The following is an 18,804-nucleotide window of genomic DNA, read 5'->3' as shown; positions in this document are numbered from 1 at the left end:
CCCAGCGGGATATTGAGGAGCAGCTGAGGTACGAGCAGTGAGGTGTATATTGACCAGAATCTGTGGACGGCTCAGGAGAACATCCGAGAGTCCCTTATACCGAGGACCAACGTCACAGTACACGGCCTCGGTTCCCGTTAAAGGCCTGAGTCTGATGAGTCAGCAGGTGGACGCCCGTGCAGGAACTGTTGGGCCGTACGAAGCCACGGAACCTGATTATGAGAGTCCCGGAGGGAAGGAGTTCTACGAGCGACCTGGAGGACCAAAGCTCACGTTTGCTGGAAAGAGTCGAAGTCACTATGGCCAGACCAGTGGCAGGTGACAGGAAGCCCGCCTTGGAAAAGTAAGTGAAACTTTTGAAACTATCAGGTTTTATACCAGGAGTGAGACAAATGGAGGATACCAGGAGCCGACGTGAGAAAACTGTATTTTGAGTTACAGTGGATTACTGTCATAGTGTGAGCGCAAAGATTATCGAATTAGTTGCAACTATAAAATACACGCCAACTATTAGGTAAACGGTTTGAGAAAAAATCCACTTAATTGGTTATATTTATCAAATTTCTTCATTGTGACAGATAACTTTGTATTATTTAGACTGTAGGATACAAGACATTTGATGACGTCAGCGTGGGTGTGGAACACACTGATCAATTTTTTCACCATTTAGATTTAAACAACTAATCAATTAAAAGCTAAGAAAGAAACAACAGATTAATCGGAATAAATACTGGAATGGGTTAGTTTCAGTGCTAGTCACAGTGACTTCTACTGTTTGACTTTCTGTACGTCTTTTGTAAATTTAAATCTAAAAGTTTTGTCGGCGATACTGGTCTAACACAAATGAATGGGGGTTAACCACCAGTAAGAAAAAGCAATTAAGGACACGATGTCCTCATTACGAAAGACCAACATGTAATTATTTGACTTCTTAAAATCCGAATTTGACGTTGTACCCTTTGTCTCCCTCTCAGAGAGCCCAGAAGAAGCCCCAGCAACGGCCTAACACAGCCAAGCCCTCCTTAAATACAAAGGCTTCAGATTTAACTCTGCCTGCTCTAGCCTGAGGATCCGAGTTGGCCGAGCTTTGCAGCCATCCTGGCCTTGGGGGGTGCCTACCTGAGGACTCCGTAGCCTCCCGCCGGACATTCCCCTTTTCCAACACTGCAGCTCGTCTCCCCCGGCATGAAGCCTTCATGCATCCTTCTGCCAACCTTGGCGGCAGCAGCTCTCTGCCTTGGCCTGTGCTCCAGCTGCTGGTCTTCATCGCGTCCCTGCCAACCTGCCTCCCCCAGACTCCTGCAAGGATTGCTCGATTTCCTACTTCTGGACCGCTACATGGCCCTATGCCACGCGGACCCCTTCCTCATACCCCACACATTCCCTCCACAAAGCCACTCAGCCAGCTGTTCAGGTTATCGGCCACCGCCCCCTCAAGACCCCCACCTCCTTGTAGCCCCCCGTCCCAGTCGGTCGGCCCCTCGACCACCACTGTGGTAGCACATCCAGGGCCCTTCCCCAGCTACGCCTCTACACCACACCACCATGTCCCCCCTCCAGCCTCACTGGCTACACTGTACCTCCACAAATGGGGGCTACCCCCAGTTTGTGCCCCAACCATGATGCCCATCAGGCCCACCCCAACCACAGCCGCAAAGCAAGTGCAGCCATAACCTCAGCCCACTGGGCAACCACTGCCTCAGGGTACCACTTGGGCCGAGGGTATTCCTGGCCCTCACCCCTCATCTCCCAGGCTCAGCAAGCCACCCACACGGGATTATTCCACCTCCCTGGTTCCCCCCCATTACCACAGGCATTCCCGTCCAGCTGCAGCCACACAACAACAAAATGGCTTCACCCCAACCTCAGATACCCCAAAGGCTACCAGACTCCCAGTGCTACGCCCCAGCAGCACACCCTCAGATGATCCCAGCCCCATGCCAAGGCCACCTCCCCACACCTCCTTCATCTCAACCCTACCTGCCCCACCCCACCAACAATGCCCCTGACTCCCTCACCAACACATGTGTCCACATCACGCACAAATCCACAATGCCACCCCTAACGCCCAGCAGATTCCACACCACCCACAGTGCAGATACCGTGTGTCCCAGAGGACAAATGCCCCCTCAAGTCGCCATGCCACCAGTCTCGCAGAACCATGCCCCCCAGTAGCCAGCCCCTTCACCTACCGTGCACCCACAGATTCTCCCCCACAACCTCATATGGTTCCCTGGTCCTCAGTTCACCTGCCAAGGGCCCTATCCGCAGATACCTCCCGGTGCCACTACCCACAACATCACCCACCCCGACAGCCCCTAGCCCCAACCCCATGCGGATGCCCAGTCAACCCCAGGCTCAGCCCCCTCATTCTGGGGAGTGTGCTACCCTGGGGTGAGGGCTCCTGATGCCTCAGCAGCCCCTTGCACCACAACCTGACGCTTCCCAACACCTCAGGTCCCTTCCCATGAGCCATCCGCAGCCCTCACTATGTACCCTTCAGCTCATGGTGAATGTCCTGCAAGTGCCCCCCATGCAATGCCACGTGCCATGGCCCACATGTCCACACGTTCCCACCCACTCAGCACATGATCAGCCCTCTCCTGGAGGTCCTTCATGGCTCAAGCACCCAACCTGTCCCTCTTCTTCTCCTTCGCCTTCCCCCTCCCCACTCCCTCTCAGGTCCTGCCTCTCTAAGTCAACCCCCAGCAAAGACCCACCCCACCCAACCCCTGAGTACAGCTCTACCCACTCTTCCCTCTCCTTCTGCTGTCTCTCTCCCTCCCAACACAGTTTCACGCCAGAACTCAAGCACAGATGATCTCCTCTCTTCAAGCCCAGAGAGTCAACCTGGAGGCACCAGCCCCAACCAGTCCTCCCAACCCACCAAAGCTGACCCACAGGATGGGACGACGCAGACCAAGAGAAGCTCCCAGCAGTCTCCTGACCAGGCGACCCTTACCAACCCAGAGCGCGTTGCCCGTCTTCACGGTGAACTGAACGTTTACAGAGCCCAAGTAATTCCCTGGAGCCCCCCTCAGAGAATGAGTTGGTCTGTCAAGTGGCTGACGCCCCGTGGAAAGAGCCAGGACCACAGAGAAGGACGCCCCCAACTCTCAATTGCAATCGCCCCGTGCTACACCATGAGAACCGTCCCAGACGTCTGCCCTACGACCTCAACCCCGTTGTCCTGCCATCAGGCAAAGACGACTACATCACGCCGCAGTATTGGAAGACTGTCGCCATACGCCCACGCCTTATTGCCACCAGCCTCCGCTCACCGGCACAGCGGCAGACTTCTGCTGATGGTGTAGAGCAGAATTGCATGGTTGTCATCGCTGGTTCAGAGCAGGACTGGAAAAGGTACGAGTTAAGTTTTCATTTTGTTTAACCTAAAAGTGATTAAACAACATGTTTCTGCGCAGTAGCACATTGTAGACATTTTTTTATATATTTTTTAGGAGGAGTTCAGTTTTTTTTCTTCAAAAAAAAATATTTTAAAAAGTTTCTTTTTGGAAACGGCTCAAAGATACACCATGTAAATGTAATTAACCTTATTCTTTAACCCCAGTTTAAAAATGTTTTTGATCTGTTTTTAACGTTGTTTTTCCGGATCTCCTCAGGGAAGGTTGTCCGCTACTTCCCACGGAGCGCGGCCAGCAGGTCTCTCAGGACCAACACACTCAGCCGACCACGCAGAAGACCACCCGACACACTTGAGCGCATGATCAGCCTGCAGTACCGCGCCCCAAAGCCCTAAAACGCACTGTCGTCCTCTCCAGTTCACTCCTGCCGAGCTGTGAGTCATATATTTGATTACTAGTTTCTGTAGAAATTACTCGTTTCGAGTGTTGTTGTTGTTGGTATTTATTACTTGTACATTTTTTAATCAGAGGAGTCCTCATTTCTTCATATTTCTCATCAGGGTTTCCTTACAGCAAGGCAACCTCCTGCATTCATCCAGATTGTTCATGGACCTACTTCCACCAAGGCCCTTACACACACCTGTCGTGGTGCACGGCCGGGGATGTGGTGTCAGGTGGCAAGAAGCTTTCAATGTGAAAGCTCTCAATATTAAGATGCCAAGCGATGCTTTATTCAAAGTAGCGGGTTATTCTGCATTGCTTTCCGCATTACATTTCTATATTGTCTTAATAAGGGAGTGGTACAGAGACCAATTTCACAAAAGGATGTAAAAACGCAGTTCGTAAATGGTCAGCGTCAGTTTATAAATAAGAGTTCTCTTCACATTACATGTAAATTGAAAATCCAAAGAACTTTGCATTTTCATGCGTGGGTTTTTTTTTAAATTAGTGAAACATAAACGAGGAGAAATGATCTCATGTTGCAAAAATGTCATGTGTCCCTAATCTGTGCATCTCAAATGTACAGATCAGGGACCAAAAGGGTTTATTAAAGAGTTAGAAGGCCCCCGCAGTTTTTTTCACTTTACATCACAGAAATGAATCCATTAAAAAAAAAGTTGATCCTTCAGTACGAGTTCCTCACCACCTGGTCTAAAGCCTGTAACGCCTGTAAACCCTTTTCCCTCTTTCATAAAAGCTCCATTTTCCTGGTAAAGTACCAATACCTTTCATTTCCGACATAGAAGTACTTTAAGGTCCATGCCATGTTGCTTTTTGATGCTTTATATAGGCCTTAGTGGTCCCCTAATACCATATCTCGGTTTTTTTCGTGTATTTATTTTTTTATTTGACATGTGAGTAGTTTAACTTAATTCGTGTTGAACACGTGTCTTTTTACCGTTACCTTTTCATTTTCATAATCGCTGACTTGCCCAATGTTTTGACCCAGGAAAAAAGTCTTCTGGGGGAGTTTGGCTTGAGTCATGGTGCAAAGAACCCTAGGGTGAAATTACTCAAACCATCCCTTTAACCGAATAGCCCAATGAGATTCTGTCAAACAAGAAAGGCACTAACAAACGTGCTACAAAAAAAAAACAAGGTTATGAAATTTAAATATGAAAGTGAAAATATAAAGAAAAAATAATCATCTCAGAGCAATTAAAGACAAAAGTACAAGCAAAAGTGATACCGCGGACATGATTACTGGGTATTGTGTATATCTTAAATAGCCCCTGGAAACATTATACAATTGTGGTCGTTTTTCAGGTTCAAAAATACAGCACCGACCATCCTAACTAGTTCCTCTTGATCCACAGGTCAGTGAACTCATCAGTGATGTGGTAAGAGTTGTTCTATCAGCCTGTGCTCTTTCTGCGGTGTCTCAGCTGCTGTGGGCTCACCGCGTCTTCTGTCTGCTGTACGCTGCGCTGCAGGAGCTGAGGCAGGGACGGGATCCCCAGACCTTCCAGTGCTGGTGAGAAGATAGACAACAGAAAACATGCTACAGGAGAAGGTCAGATACACACAACGCTGAAGCGCTGTTGTTTGGGCTTTGTATTTAAAGCTGCAGTAGGCGGGGTCGGACAGTTGTAATTGTTTGGACTTGATCACATATTCTATTCAGCGTGACATCGGTAGGCTCCTTGGTCATAATTTGGTCCTGGTGGCTGATGGGAATTGAGGTTTGGTGGATGTTGTTTTTTTCTGATTCCAATCTGACCAGAAAAACAATTTTGTAAAACAATTCCTGGCTAACGTTATAGGTGACTGCATTGTAGCTCCACTTGAGCTATTTCTGATACATCCTCATAGTACAGCTGACTCGTAAGAATTGTAAAATTGCAGATAACATTTAAGCCCAATGCATTAAAATTTCACTTTTTTTTTAACATTAATGTGATTTTTGCCCGGCCTATGGTCCCCAAGTGCTAGAATTGGGATAGGTGTAACCCTAGCCCGGTTATCCTGCTCTGCCTTGAGAAAATGAAAGCTCATTGGGCCGATCTGAATCTCTTGCTCTTATGATGTCATAAGGGAAAAGGTTACCTCCCCTTTCTCTGCTTTGCCCTGCCAGGGAATTTGGCCCACCCATAGAGAGAGACATCATGGCTTTCAAACACAAAGTGGCAGTTCACAGGCCACACCCCCACCTCCACCTTGCCCCCCCCCTCAAAGTTACAGACTCAGAAATGGCACTACTAAGGAAACTATGTGGGACTGACTCTAGTGGCTGGAATTCTTCCTATAGCTGAATTTTGGGAAAGAGACTTCAGATACAGTATTAGGGGGACAACTAAGGTCTATATAAAGAGACTCAGATACAGTATTGGGGACAACTACCTATAAAAAGAGACTTCAGTACAGTATTAGACCACTAAGGTATATATAAAAGAACTGCAGATACGTATTAGGGGACCACTAGTCTATAAAAAAGAACTCAGATACATATTAGGGGACAACTAGCCTATATAAAAGAGACTTCAGTATACATATTATGGGACCACTAAGGTCTATATAAAAGAGACTTTCAGATACAGTATTGGGGACCACTAAGGTCTGTTATAAAAAGACTTCAGATACAGTATTAGGGGACCCACTAAGGTCTAGATATAAAGAACTTCAGATACAGTATTAGGGACAACTAAGTCTGTATAAAAGCATCCAAAAGCACCATGTCAGGGACCTTTAAATTCACAACACAGATTGTGCATAATAGTCACTAACCTCAGGGTTAAAAGCTTCCGGATATAAAAGGGCTTTATTTTGAATTGTCTCTTGTTGCGCTGTCCTTGCAGCTCCATCTGAGTTCTGCTATGAGGCCGTTTTGAAGCACGCTGAGCAGGTCCTTCAGAACACGGGATCCACTACCGCCACCGCAGCAAGAACACCACACTCTGCAGCCACAGGTTTGACACTGTCAAGTCCAAAACTCTATTCATTGCGCCAAGATGTAAAATAAGTGAAATGGCTTTGGAGTTTGTACCGACGATGTGACTACCTTTCATACGTAGTTTGAACTGTCCTGATTTCTTTTTTTTTTGAACCTAACTGACCCTTAGTCCTGGAAATCCAATCCACATCCTAAAGGATTAACGTCTGGCATCGAATAATAAAGTTGCCCATGCTCGAGTGTCAGCATCAAGCGTGCATTGAAAATCTCACTGCACGCAATTGATACACTCCGACCAATCACAACAACACACGGGGTGACGGTGTCCAGAGCCCAACGCTTAGCTACCATCGAAGCAACTGGCAGATTACCTGTCGTCATCTGTTTAGCTCACCTCTGGCCCCGCCTACCTCAGATACAACCATGTGATTGGTGTACGCTCGGCTACAAGGCAAGTTAAGGACAGCATAACTCAATCCTATAATAACTCGCTGACAAATTCAATTGTGCTCTCGCAAGACCTCTGGATTTCCGGGTACTGACCCTCAGAATCCCAGATACAGCTCCATTCACCCCTTTATTTCAGAAATCTGCAGCACAACTACCAGACATTATTTTAACACCTGTCAAATGAAACTACTGCTTTAGATTGAGAACCTTCTTTTTTTTTTTTTATAATTTGGGGGGATCTGACCTTTTGTTGAGTACAGTCTTAAAATCAAAAGATTGGGTCTTAAGGTTGGAATAAATAGCTTCTCCTCTAGTGGACTTTTAAACTCATTCCCTTGTAGCTCCAACCGTTTAATCATTTCTCACTTTAATGTGCTGATTTGTATATTTTGCTCACCTGATGTGTTCCAAAGGATTCTACGTGTTCTGGTCAGCAGGTACCCTTTTAGGCTGTCAGTAGAGCAGCAGGGAGTTTATTAATTACTTAGTATGTTGCATATTTAAAGTTCAGGCACTTTTTATTGTGTCTCGTCTGAACATTTCTCTTTTCTGAACCTTCCCTCGGTTTAGCCTTAACCTGAGACAGGAGTCCCACAGACCTCGTCCTCGTGTGGTACATGCCCATCCTCCATCCAAGCCACCATCGCCAGCTCAGCATCCCCCGCCCCACGCCACAGACCCAGCCATGGAGGCCGGCTATGGCCGAGGAAGCAGTCGGCACCATCTTAACCGGCCTCGACTCGCTGGGTGAAGTCCAGCTGCTCCCGGCCCTCTATCCTCCCCGATCCCCGCACCCCCCTCCTCTTTCAGCCACCTCTCACCAGCCCTACCCACTCACTCCAACACCACCCAACGCCTAACGGGCCGGGCCCTCCCCCCTCACCCCCCACGCCTCAACCACCAGCCAGCCCCAGATCCACGCCCGCGTGAGCCCGCCCCTGCTTCCTCTGCTCCGGCTCCTTCGTCGCTGGGAGCTGCTGCCGCACTGACGCCCGAGCCTTCTCCATGGAGGGAGGGGCAAACGGAAACACAGGTGGACCAAGCAGAGCTTCTTGCAGCCAGCGAGGGTCAGTTCTCCACGGGACTCGAGGGAGGAAGGCGACGACCGCCTCAGCAGCCTGAGACCGCTCTGGGCCTCGGCAAGCGCTAGAGCAGGTCCACGGATCGCTGCCCTTCTCTCACTTTACACACCAGGCGTTAGCGAGGCTCTAGCTCTCTCTAATCCTGCTTATAATAAAAAACAAACCAAAACACTGAATCCTGAGAGTGTTACATTTTTGCAGTATAGATTACCAAGACGTCCTGTGGCAGACTGTAGGTTCAGTTTGAATTTGGGCTTTAGCGTGTGATACCTGAGACACAAACACACTAGCTGCTCCTTCAATCACTGGTGCTTCTGGGACCAGATCACTATGCACTTGTCTGTATTTCTCTGTCGCTCTTTGCTGCTTTTCTTTGTATGTTTGGATGTTCTGCACTCCCAGCACCAGATCTGGCCACACACAAAAAAATCCCAAATGCACTCCACTTTTCATAGCCCCCTTCCATGTTGATGGTGTTCGGGCTGCTCTTCCTGCGATGTTTTTGAACGGGAATAATGTGCGTGGAGTTGAGGCAGCCAGAGGACTGGTGGAGTTTTCTTAAGACACCTGTAACTCAATCAGTGTGTATAGCTCAGTTGTCACGGTAACACAGATCGCATCAACTCCGCAGTCTTAACAAGTTGATTATTTTTCTCACTAGTAACACTGTAAATACATTCAATAAAGTTAGATTACTCCAAATGTCCTGGTAAACCTAACTAATCATTCATTATTAAAATACATTAATAATCCAGTAACAGACAACTGTTTGTGTTCAAAGCCTCTTTATTTGAAAATTACAAATTCGGCGCATTTGTGGTTACAAATAGTAAATAAATAAGCTTCACTACTACAGCCTGTGTAGATTGTAGCCTGCCAATAAGGGAGGAGACCTGGGGGTTAAATAGACTTAATTGTTAGTGTTTAGTTGTTTTTTGTCATGCCACAGCCATTTTTTCCTGACCCTGTCTAAACAGGTAGAAATGAAATGATACAAATCTGATTTCTACGTGTTTAGGCAGCAGGTGGAGGATCAGATGTGGACCACAAAGCTTTAATTTCGGAGTTGTGCCGTTTTGTGCGGATGCAGCCACAGACTTTTTTCTTTACCACTCAAAGGACGAGGCTTGTCACGGCTGCATGCACCGACTTTGATAATTATGACACACCTGAGAGCCGGATGAATGGACAACAGGATGAAAGTATGTTTGAAGCAGCAGTACCGAGCATGTGTCAAATAAATTGGGCAGACATCATTAACTGCCAAAAGTAGCAGTTAGTGTTGGAATTGTTCAAGGCCAAGTCCATATACGATGACCAAAAACATTCAAAGAAGCTAAAATTCAGTGAAATGCCACACCATCCCTCTTTAAGGCATAGCTAGACATTGGGAAAACTTTAAATGCCGACTGGTGATCTGTTAAATGGAGATACACTCTAATAAGAAATAACAGCTAGCAGCAGTCAGTTTAGCCACAAAGCGCGGAAACGGGAAAACAACCAGTCCGCTCAATCACACACTTTAATAACTAGCTAGCTTATAAAAAAAAAAAAAAACAAAAAAGAGTGATGTCTTGTTTAATTGTAAAAAAAACAAAAAACATAACCAACAAGTTAATTAGTTAGTGAGCTGGGCGAGCTTTGACGTCGGTAAGTGGTTACATCTTTCCCATTCTAATCTGTGCTAACCTAGCTAGCTAACGTTAGCTAAAACCGATGCTAGCTTATTAACCGTTAGTTTATTTAAACGGAGTGCTTCGATGTTCGTATCCAAATCTCCCTGCCAGAAAGCGAAATAGTAAGCATATTTCCCAAAACTTCCAACTTTGCTAAAATCAAATCACATGCTAGAAAACACAAGTATAAAACAACAAAAAAAAACTACCGGACACATTTCCGGTTTCTAAAGCCTTCCGACACCTTTCACAAAAATGACAACAAACAAAATCGCTACAATGCCAAGCAGGTACAGCTGTTTCTGTGCAGTCCTAATGAGACACTGAAAACCACCATTCCAGATGATGCTTGTTTGTGCATAGTGGAAACCACTTGCTGATTATGATTTGAACAGAACCATCACGTATTCTTTGGCTCTACCCCCTGAATTTAACACCAACCAATTTCTTTACATCAGTGTTTGAAGCATAATAAATAGAATCTCTGTTCAGGGGCAACTTTTCAATCAAACATATATCTTTACCAGTGCAAAGCATTTCCACAAGCATACAAGGATATATACAGATCTTAATCACTAATACACACACCACACACACACACACACACACACATCTCAAGCAACGCAATAAGCACATTAATTGCTAACCTAGCATGTGGTCACCATGTGAGACTTGGTTCGAGTACACAGTACAAAATGTCTAAGACCAATACTGCTGCTTATTGGAATCGTTTGGAGTAACTTCTATATGTGAATTAGATGTTTTATGCCTCATTAACTGTATGATTAATCAAAACTTTGCACAGTAACAGTAGATCATGATTTGGGCACAGAAACCGTGTACAACTTCATTTCTTTCTGCCTTGAGTTTTCAAGTGTGGTCCAGCACCTGTCAAATTGAAGTCCATGACCTTTATTAGCAAAAGTGACTTGTCTTTCTGAGCACAAATCTTTAAAATGAACATTTCTAATGCTGAAAAGGAATTAATCCCAATGTTGTAAACTGTTATTGGAACTCTGCTCATATAGTTTGGTTATTAACTTAATATTGGCATAAAAGCGCACATGTTTTAAAAAGAGACCCACGTCTAAATGTAGGTGCTGTGGCATATATTATCGTATCCATGTTGCCTTTCTTCCAACTAGTTTTTGTCATTATTTGGCCAAAACAAAAATGCAGTAGTAAAAATCTCTAAAGGGCACAATACAAAAAACAGCCAATGTAAACATGCTCAGCCAATGGCAGCCTTACAGAAAAATCGTATTCTCAATCCAAAATTCAAGCCGTTTGGAAAAATGGAGGTAGCCCAATAAAGTGTAGCACACACAGTACCCCATAATCAGAGGCTGGATAAATAAGCGTAACCTTTTCTACTACAGCCCCCGAATTCATAAAACAAACACTTCAGTGATTCCAGTCAACAATCACAAATCGTTTATAACCACAGCCCCAACCCCGCAAAAAACAATCACCATTACATTTATTCATATTTCCACATGGTTATATTCATGTTCAAAGGTCGTGATTACCATTCATAACAAACTGTATTTTAAAAAATGTACGAATAATAATAGATTTATACATAAAAAACAGCCTCCTATGGAGGTTTACTTTATACAGTAATCATCATTTATCCCTCCCACACACACACTTTTCACACATAACCGTTTTTGTTCTCAGCAGTTTTTGCCATAAAAAGAGCCTAGATTCATTCATTCAGTCTCCAACACGCACCCACATACAACTGTGCAGCTTATCCAACAGGCCGTAGACCCATAGAGAATGCTGTGGCTGCACTTTGCTGTTGAGCTAAAGAGCAGCAGGAATATAAATATAAGAAGACAGTTTTATCTTCCTCTCTGGTGGGTGGGGTCACAGTGAAGCCCCACCGTACAGCCATAAGGGCAGAGCCACAAAACAAACGCGCATTTAAAAAAAAAGCACAGACTGGTGACTGGTGATGCTCTTTAAATGAGAACATCCAGCTTTTCTAAACCATGACCTTCGTAATGTTCAACAGTTTGGTATCAAGGGTCTGTCACTCTTCAGATAAAATGCCGCAGGTTCAACAATCATACCTCAGCTCTCTTTCATCATTACACCAGGCTTGACTTAAAACATCTAAATTAAAAAAAGACCTTGTGCGCGAGTAGATAAACCGGTCTAATGATCGTGTCTCCTGTGGGTGTCAGAAACAAACCAGAAGCAACAAAAAAAAACAACAGGGGAAGTGATGAGGTGGAAATATGTTCTGAGTGCATGTTTTTCTTCCCACCACCATAACGACTGCCCTCCACCCGTCTCTCCTTTAGAGTCTAGTTTCTCGAGGCACAGAGGGCACGTAACCAGGCTGAGCTCGCTGCCGAGTCGCAGAGGATGGCGGCGTTCGAGCACCAGCAGCTGCCGGACGCCCTGTCCGTCGCTGCTCTGGCCCAGGTAGCCTGTCTGCAGCGGTCACCGAAGTTCAGTCCCAAAACGAGACGCAGCCCTGGCCCCCCTCACCAGGAAGACTCGGAGATCACTCCGAGGCCCCAACCCCACCTCCGGGTGGGGAGAGGGGAACAACTGAGTGGTACATTTTGTTTGTAGATGTGTGGTAAATTTAAGATAATTTGACTATTCATTCACAATAGATAGTGTAAAAATGGTCATACAAAAACTGCCGCCTTTGCATTTCTTAGAACATAAAGAGCCACAACAGTACCTGCTGTATTGATAGTAGATTTGATCCCGGTGCTGCGGTCCCAGATACAGATAGGTCATCCAGTCCCGAGCTATAGACACAAGAGTGTGCAGACCAGCGAGGTGACATCCCCACGTGACCGTAACATGGCTGACACACTCCCTGTCAGGACTTCCCCACAGGCAGATGGCGCCGTCCTCCCACCGCTCCCAGAACCATCGTCTGGAGACCGAAACACGTCACAGCACTCTACATTTTTTCCTGTTTTGTTGCCCACCACCATCCGTCTCTCCTTAGTCTAGTTCATCGGCACAGAGGAACGTACCCCAGCTGAAGTCGTTTGTGATCATCTTGATCATGATAAAAATTCATAGTATAGTATTCAAAAATTAAAAAAAGTCATAGTATAGAATGTTGGAAAAGAGTCAATATAGTATGTGGAAAAGTCATTAAAGTCATAGCTGTCAAAAATCACAAAGTCAGTTAGCTGTCGAAAAAATCCAAAGTCATAGTAATGTAGGTTATAAAACGTATAGTAGCGAACGGTCCCAAAAAGTCATAGTTATATGTCAAAAAAAGTGAATAAGTCATAGTATGTTTTAAAAATGTTATAGTCGACAAGTTGAGCATGTTGAAACAATCCCAAAAAATCATAAGTATAGTATGTTAGAAAAAAAAAGTCGTAGTATAGTATGTTAAGCATAGTACTTCTCATCAACATTGTGGAAATGGATGGTAAAAGTGGATTGAGGCAAATTTCCGATGTCTCTGTTTTGTATGTTGGAAAGTATTTGTATCTCGAAAAAGTCATATATCAAAAAAATCAGAAATCGACAAAGTCATAGCTGTATAGTATGTCGAAAAAAGTTACATAAATTTTATAGTATGGTCAAAAAAAAAGGTCATAGTATAGTATATGTCAAAAATCACAATCATTGTTCAATTGTGAAGACCAACAATTACTATGCTATACTAGGACTTTATTACTTTTTTCAACATCTATCACTATACTTTCTTTCGACAAACATGGTAGTCGGAAAAGTACATGAAGTCTATACAGTATGTAGAATTTTTTTTACATAAATTCTAATAGGTTGTAAAAAAGACTAGTATGTCAAAAAAGCCATAGCATAGAATGTCAAAAACACTATACTATTACCATGACACACAAGTCTTGGTATAGTATGTTGAAAAAAGTTACATAAAGTCATAGTATGTCAGAAAATCATAATCATTGTTCCATATTGTAGAGCCACAACACTTCCTTGACTTTGTAGAGTGGTAACTATATTCCCTTTGCAGTGCAGTGTTTATAATTTTGACCATTTCTTGTACACCGTACATATGTATCATTTGCGCTGCTAAGAATGTGATAGGCTACAATCTGCCATCCTTTCAGGACCTGTATGCTTCCAGGACCCTGTAGGCCAGACAGGAACCCTTGTGGCAATCCTTCCCCCCCGGACACATGAACCCATCATGAACAGTTTCTTCCCAACTGCAGCTGGTCTCATCAACATTAACCGCACATCTTGGACTATTATCTATAAATCTCCTGTTAATGTATTTTTGCACATCCTGCACAGTCTCCAATTGAAGAATTTAGTTATGTCACATATTAAGTTATATTATTTCTATTCTGAATTTATTTTCTTGACTATTGCCATTCTAAGCTAAAACATTTATTTGTGTATATTATACAGCAAGAATTTGACTCAAATGTGAAAACTTGGCAATAACCCCATTCTGGTTGGTATGTACTTGTACTTGGCATGTTGTCTGTACGATTGCTGTGTATTGTTGCAAACATGTCTTTCTGGAAAATGAGACCCGTTTGTCTTTTTCCCCAACATGTCTTATGTACATAGTAAGTTTGTCGAAAAAAGTTACATGAAGTCATAGTAGTTCAATAAAAAGTCATAGTATAGTATGTCGAAAAAAAAGTCATTTTCGAAAAGTTACATAAATTCATAGTATAGCATGTTGAAAAATTACACAAAGTCATTCTAGTATGTCGAAAAAGTCAGTATAGCATGTAGAAAAAGTTACATGAATGCATAGTATAGATGCCAAAAAAAGTCATAGTATAGTATGTCAAAAGGTTACACAAGTTAAGTATTTAAAAAAAGTTACATAAATTCCTAGATGCGAAAAAAGTCAGTTTTGTGGAAGAAAGTCTAATATGCATGTCCAAAAAGTTACATGAGTCATAGTATTCGATAAAACGTCATAGTATAGTATGTTGAAAAAAGTCATAGTTTGTCAAAAAGTTACTAAAGTCATGGTATAGTATGTCGATAAAAGTTTGTATAGTATGTCAAAAAAAATCACAGTTTGTCGAAAAGTTACATAAAGCATAGTATGTTGTCGAAAAAAGTCATAGTATTTTGATAACGTATATAGTAGTATGTCGAAAAAAGTTAATAAATTCATGTATGTTGTAAAAAAGACATAGTATAGTATGTCAAAAAAACAGTTTGTCGAAAAAGTACATAAAGTCATAGTATGTTGTGAAAAAGACATAATATAGTATGTCGAAAAAAGTCATAGTATGTTGAAAAAAGTTACATAGTCATAGTGTAGTATGTCATAAAAAAGTCTAGTATAGTATGTCGAAAAAGTTACATAAAGTCATAGTATGTATGTCGAAAAAGTTACTAAGTCTAGTATGTAGTCGAAAAAAGTTACATAAAGTCTAGTATAGTATTCAAAAAAGTCAGTTTGTCGAAAAAAGTCATAGTATAGCATGTCGAAAAAGGTTACACAATAGTTATAGTATGTAGAAAAAGTTACTAATTCATAGTATGTTGTAAAAAAGTGTAGTAGTCAAAAAAGTCACAGTAAAGTATGTCGAAAAAATTTACATAAAGTCATAGTATAGTATGTCGAAAAAAAGTCACAAAAAGTCATAGTACGTAAAAAAAGTAAGAAACACTAGTATGTCAGAAAAGACAGTATGTCGAAAATCACAAAAGTCATAGTATGTTGTTAAAAAGTCATAGTATAGTTTTGTTAAAAATTCATAGTATGTTTTGTAAAAATTAGTTATAGTTGTTAAAAGTCATAGTATAGTATGTTGTTAAAAAGTCATAGTATAGTATGTCGAACACAACAACACAAAATGTTACAAAAAGTCATAGTGTGTTAAAAAAAGTCGTATAGTTGGTCAAAAAAGTCATAGCATAGTATGTCGAAAAAAAGTCAGTTTGTCGAAAGTTACATAAGTCATAGTATAGTATGTCAAAAAAGTTACACAAAGTCATAGTTGTAATGTAGAAAAAAGTCATAGTATAGCATGTCGAAAAAGTTACATAAAGTCATAGTATATTATGTAGAAAAAAAGTCATAGTATAGCATGTAGAAAAAAGTTACATGAAGTCATAGTATAGTATGCCAAAAAAAGTCATAGTATAGTATGTCGAAAAAGGTTACACAAAGTTAAAGTATTTAGAAAAAAGTTACATAAATTCCTAGTATGTTGTAAAAAAGACATAGTATAGTATGTCGAAAAAAAGTCAGTTTGTGGAAGAAAAGTCATAATATAGCATGTCGAAAAAAGTTACATGAAGTCATAGTATGTCGATAAAACGTCATAGTATAGTATGTTGAAAAAAAGTCATAGTTTGTCAAAAAAAGTTACATAAAGTCATGGTATAGTATGTCGAAAAAAAGTCATAGTATAGTATGTCGAAAAAGGTTAAACAAAGTTATAGTATGTAGAAAAAGGTTACATAAATTCATAGTATGTTGTAAAAAAGACATAGTATAGTTTGTCGAAAAAAAGTCAGTTTGTCAAAAAAGTTACATAAAGACATAGTATGTCGAAAAAAGTTAAATAAATTCATAGTATGTTGTAAAAAAGACATAGTATAGTATGTAAAAAAAAAGTCATAGTATAGTATGTCGAAAAAAGTCATAGTATGTCGATAAAAAGTCATAGTATAGCATGTTGAAAAAAGTTACATAAAGTCATAGTATGTTGTGAAAAAGACATAATATAGTATGTCGAAAAAAAAACATAGTATGTTGAAAAAAGTTACATAAAGTCATAGTGTAGTATGTCGATAAAAAGTCATATATAGTATGTCTATAAAATCTAGTATGTATGTCGAAAAAAATCATAGTATAGTATGTCGAAAAAAGTTACATAAACTCATAGTATAGTATGTCGAAAAATTCATAAAGTCATAGTATAGTCGATAAAAAGTCATAGTTGTCGAAAAAAAAGTCATAGATAGTATGTCGAAAAAGTCAGAAAATCCAGTATGTTGAAAATCCACAAAAGTCATAGTATAGTATGTCAAAAAGTAACATAATTCATAGTATGTAGTAAAAAAGACATTGCATAGTATGTTGAAAAAAATTCATAGCATAGTATGTTGAAAAAAAGTCATAGTATAAAATGTCAAAAAAAGTTACATAAAGTCATAGTATAGCATGTTGAAAAAAAGTCATAGTATAGTAAGTAGAAAAAAGTTACATAAAGTCATAGTATAGTATGTCGAAAAAAAGTCAGTTTGTCAAAAAAAAGTCATAGTATAGCATGTCGAAAAAGGTTACACTAAGTTATAGTATGTAGAAAAAAGTTACATAAATTCATAGTATGTTGTAAAAAAGAGTGTAGTATGTCAAAAAAGTCACAGTATAGTATGTCGAAAAAAGTTACATAAAGTCATAGTATAGTATGTCGAAAAAAAGTCACAAAAAGTCATAGTACGTTAAAAAAAGTAAGAAACAACATAGTATGTCAGAAAAGACAGTATGTCGAAAATCACAAAAGTCATAGTATAGTTGTTGTTAAAAAGTCATAGTATAGTTGTTGTTAAAAAGTCATAGTATAGTATGTTGTTAAAAAGTCATAGTATAGTATGTTGTTAAAAAGTCATAGTATAGTATGTTGTTAAAAAGTCATAGTATAGTTGTTGTTAAAAAGTCATAGTATAGTTGTTGTTAAAAAGTCATAGTATAGTATGTTGTTAAAAAGTCATAGTATAGTATGTTGTTAAAAAGTCATAGTATAGTATGTCGAACACAACACAAAATGTTACAAAAAGTCATAGTGTGTTAAAAAAAGTCGTATAGTTGGTCAAAAAAGTCATAGCATAGTATGTCGAAAAAAAGTCAGTTTGTCGAAAAGTTACATAAAGTCATAGTATAGTATGTCGAAAAAAGTCATAGTATAGCATGTAGAAAAAAAGTCAGTTTGTTGAAAAGTTACATAAAGTCATAGTATAGTATGTAGAAAAAAGTCATAGTATAGCATGTCGAAAAAAGTTACATAAAGTCATAGTATAGTATGTAGAAAAAAAGTCATAGTATAGCATGTCGAAAAAAGTTTCATGAAGTCATAGTATATTATGCCAAAAAAAAGTCATAGTATAGTATGTCGAAAAAGGTTACACAAAGTTAAAATATTTAGAAAAAAGTTACATAAATTCCTAGTATGTTGTAAAAAAGACATAGTATAGTATGTCGAAAAAAAGTCAGTTTGTGGAAGAAAAGTCATAGTATAGCATGTAGAAAAAAGTTACATGAAGTCATAGTATGTCGATAAAACGTCATAGTATAGTATGTTGAAAAAAAGTCATAGTTTGTCAAAAAAAGTTACATAAAGTCATGGTATAGTATGTCGATAAAAAGTCATAGTATAGTATGTCGAAAAAGGTTAAACAAAGTTATAGTATGTAGAAAAAAGTTACATAAATTCATAGTATGTTGTAAAAAAGACATAGTATAGTATGTCGAAAAAGTCATAGTATGTCGATAAAAAGTTATAGTATGTCAAAAAAAAGTCATAGTTTGTCGAAAAAGTTACATAAAGTCATAGTATAGCATGTTGAAAAAAGTTACATAAAGTCATAGTATGTTGTGAAAAAAACATAATATAGTATGTCGAAAAAAAGTCATAGTATGTTGAAAAAAGTTACATAAAGTCATAGTATAGTATGTCGATAAAAAGTCATAGTATAGTATGTCGAAAAAAGTTACATAAAGTCATAGTATAGTATGTCGAAAAAAGTTACATAAAGTCATAGTATGTCGATAAAAAGTCATAGTATATAGTATGTCGAAAAAGTCAGAAAATCCAGTATGTTGAAAATCACAAAAAGTCATAGTATAGTATGTCGAAAAAAGTAACATAAATTCATAGTATGTA

At 40.5% G+C, this 18,804-nt stretch overlaps 1 protein-coding gene across 5 annotated transcripts in view; it reads right to left on the bottom strand.

Annotated features, from left to right (window-relative positions):
* Positions 1–18,804, bottom strand: part of scap (SREBF chaperone) — a 67,878-nt gene that overhangs the window by 5,330 nt on the left and 43,744 nt on the right. The window lies entirely within an intron of this gene.

The sequence above is a fragment of the Etheostoma spectabile genome, chromosome 6, assembly GCF_008692095.1.
Source record: "Etheostoma spectabile isolate EspeVRDwgs_2016 chromosome 6, UIUC_Espe_1.0, whole genome shotgun sequence".
NCBI lineage: Eukaryota > Metazoa > Chordata > Actinopteri > Perciformes > Percidae > Etheostoma > Etheostoma spectabile.
The sequence above is the reverse complement of the archived record's forward strand: the minus strand, read 5'-3'. Positions and strand labels throughout refer to the sequence as shown.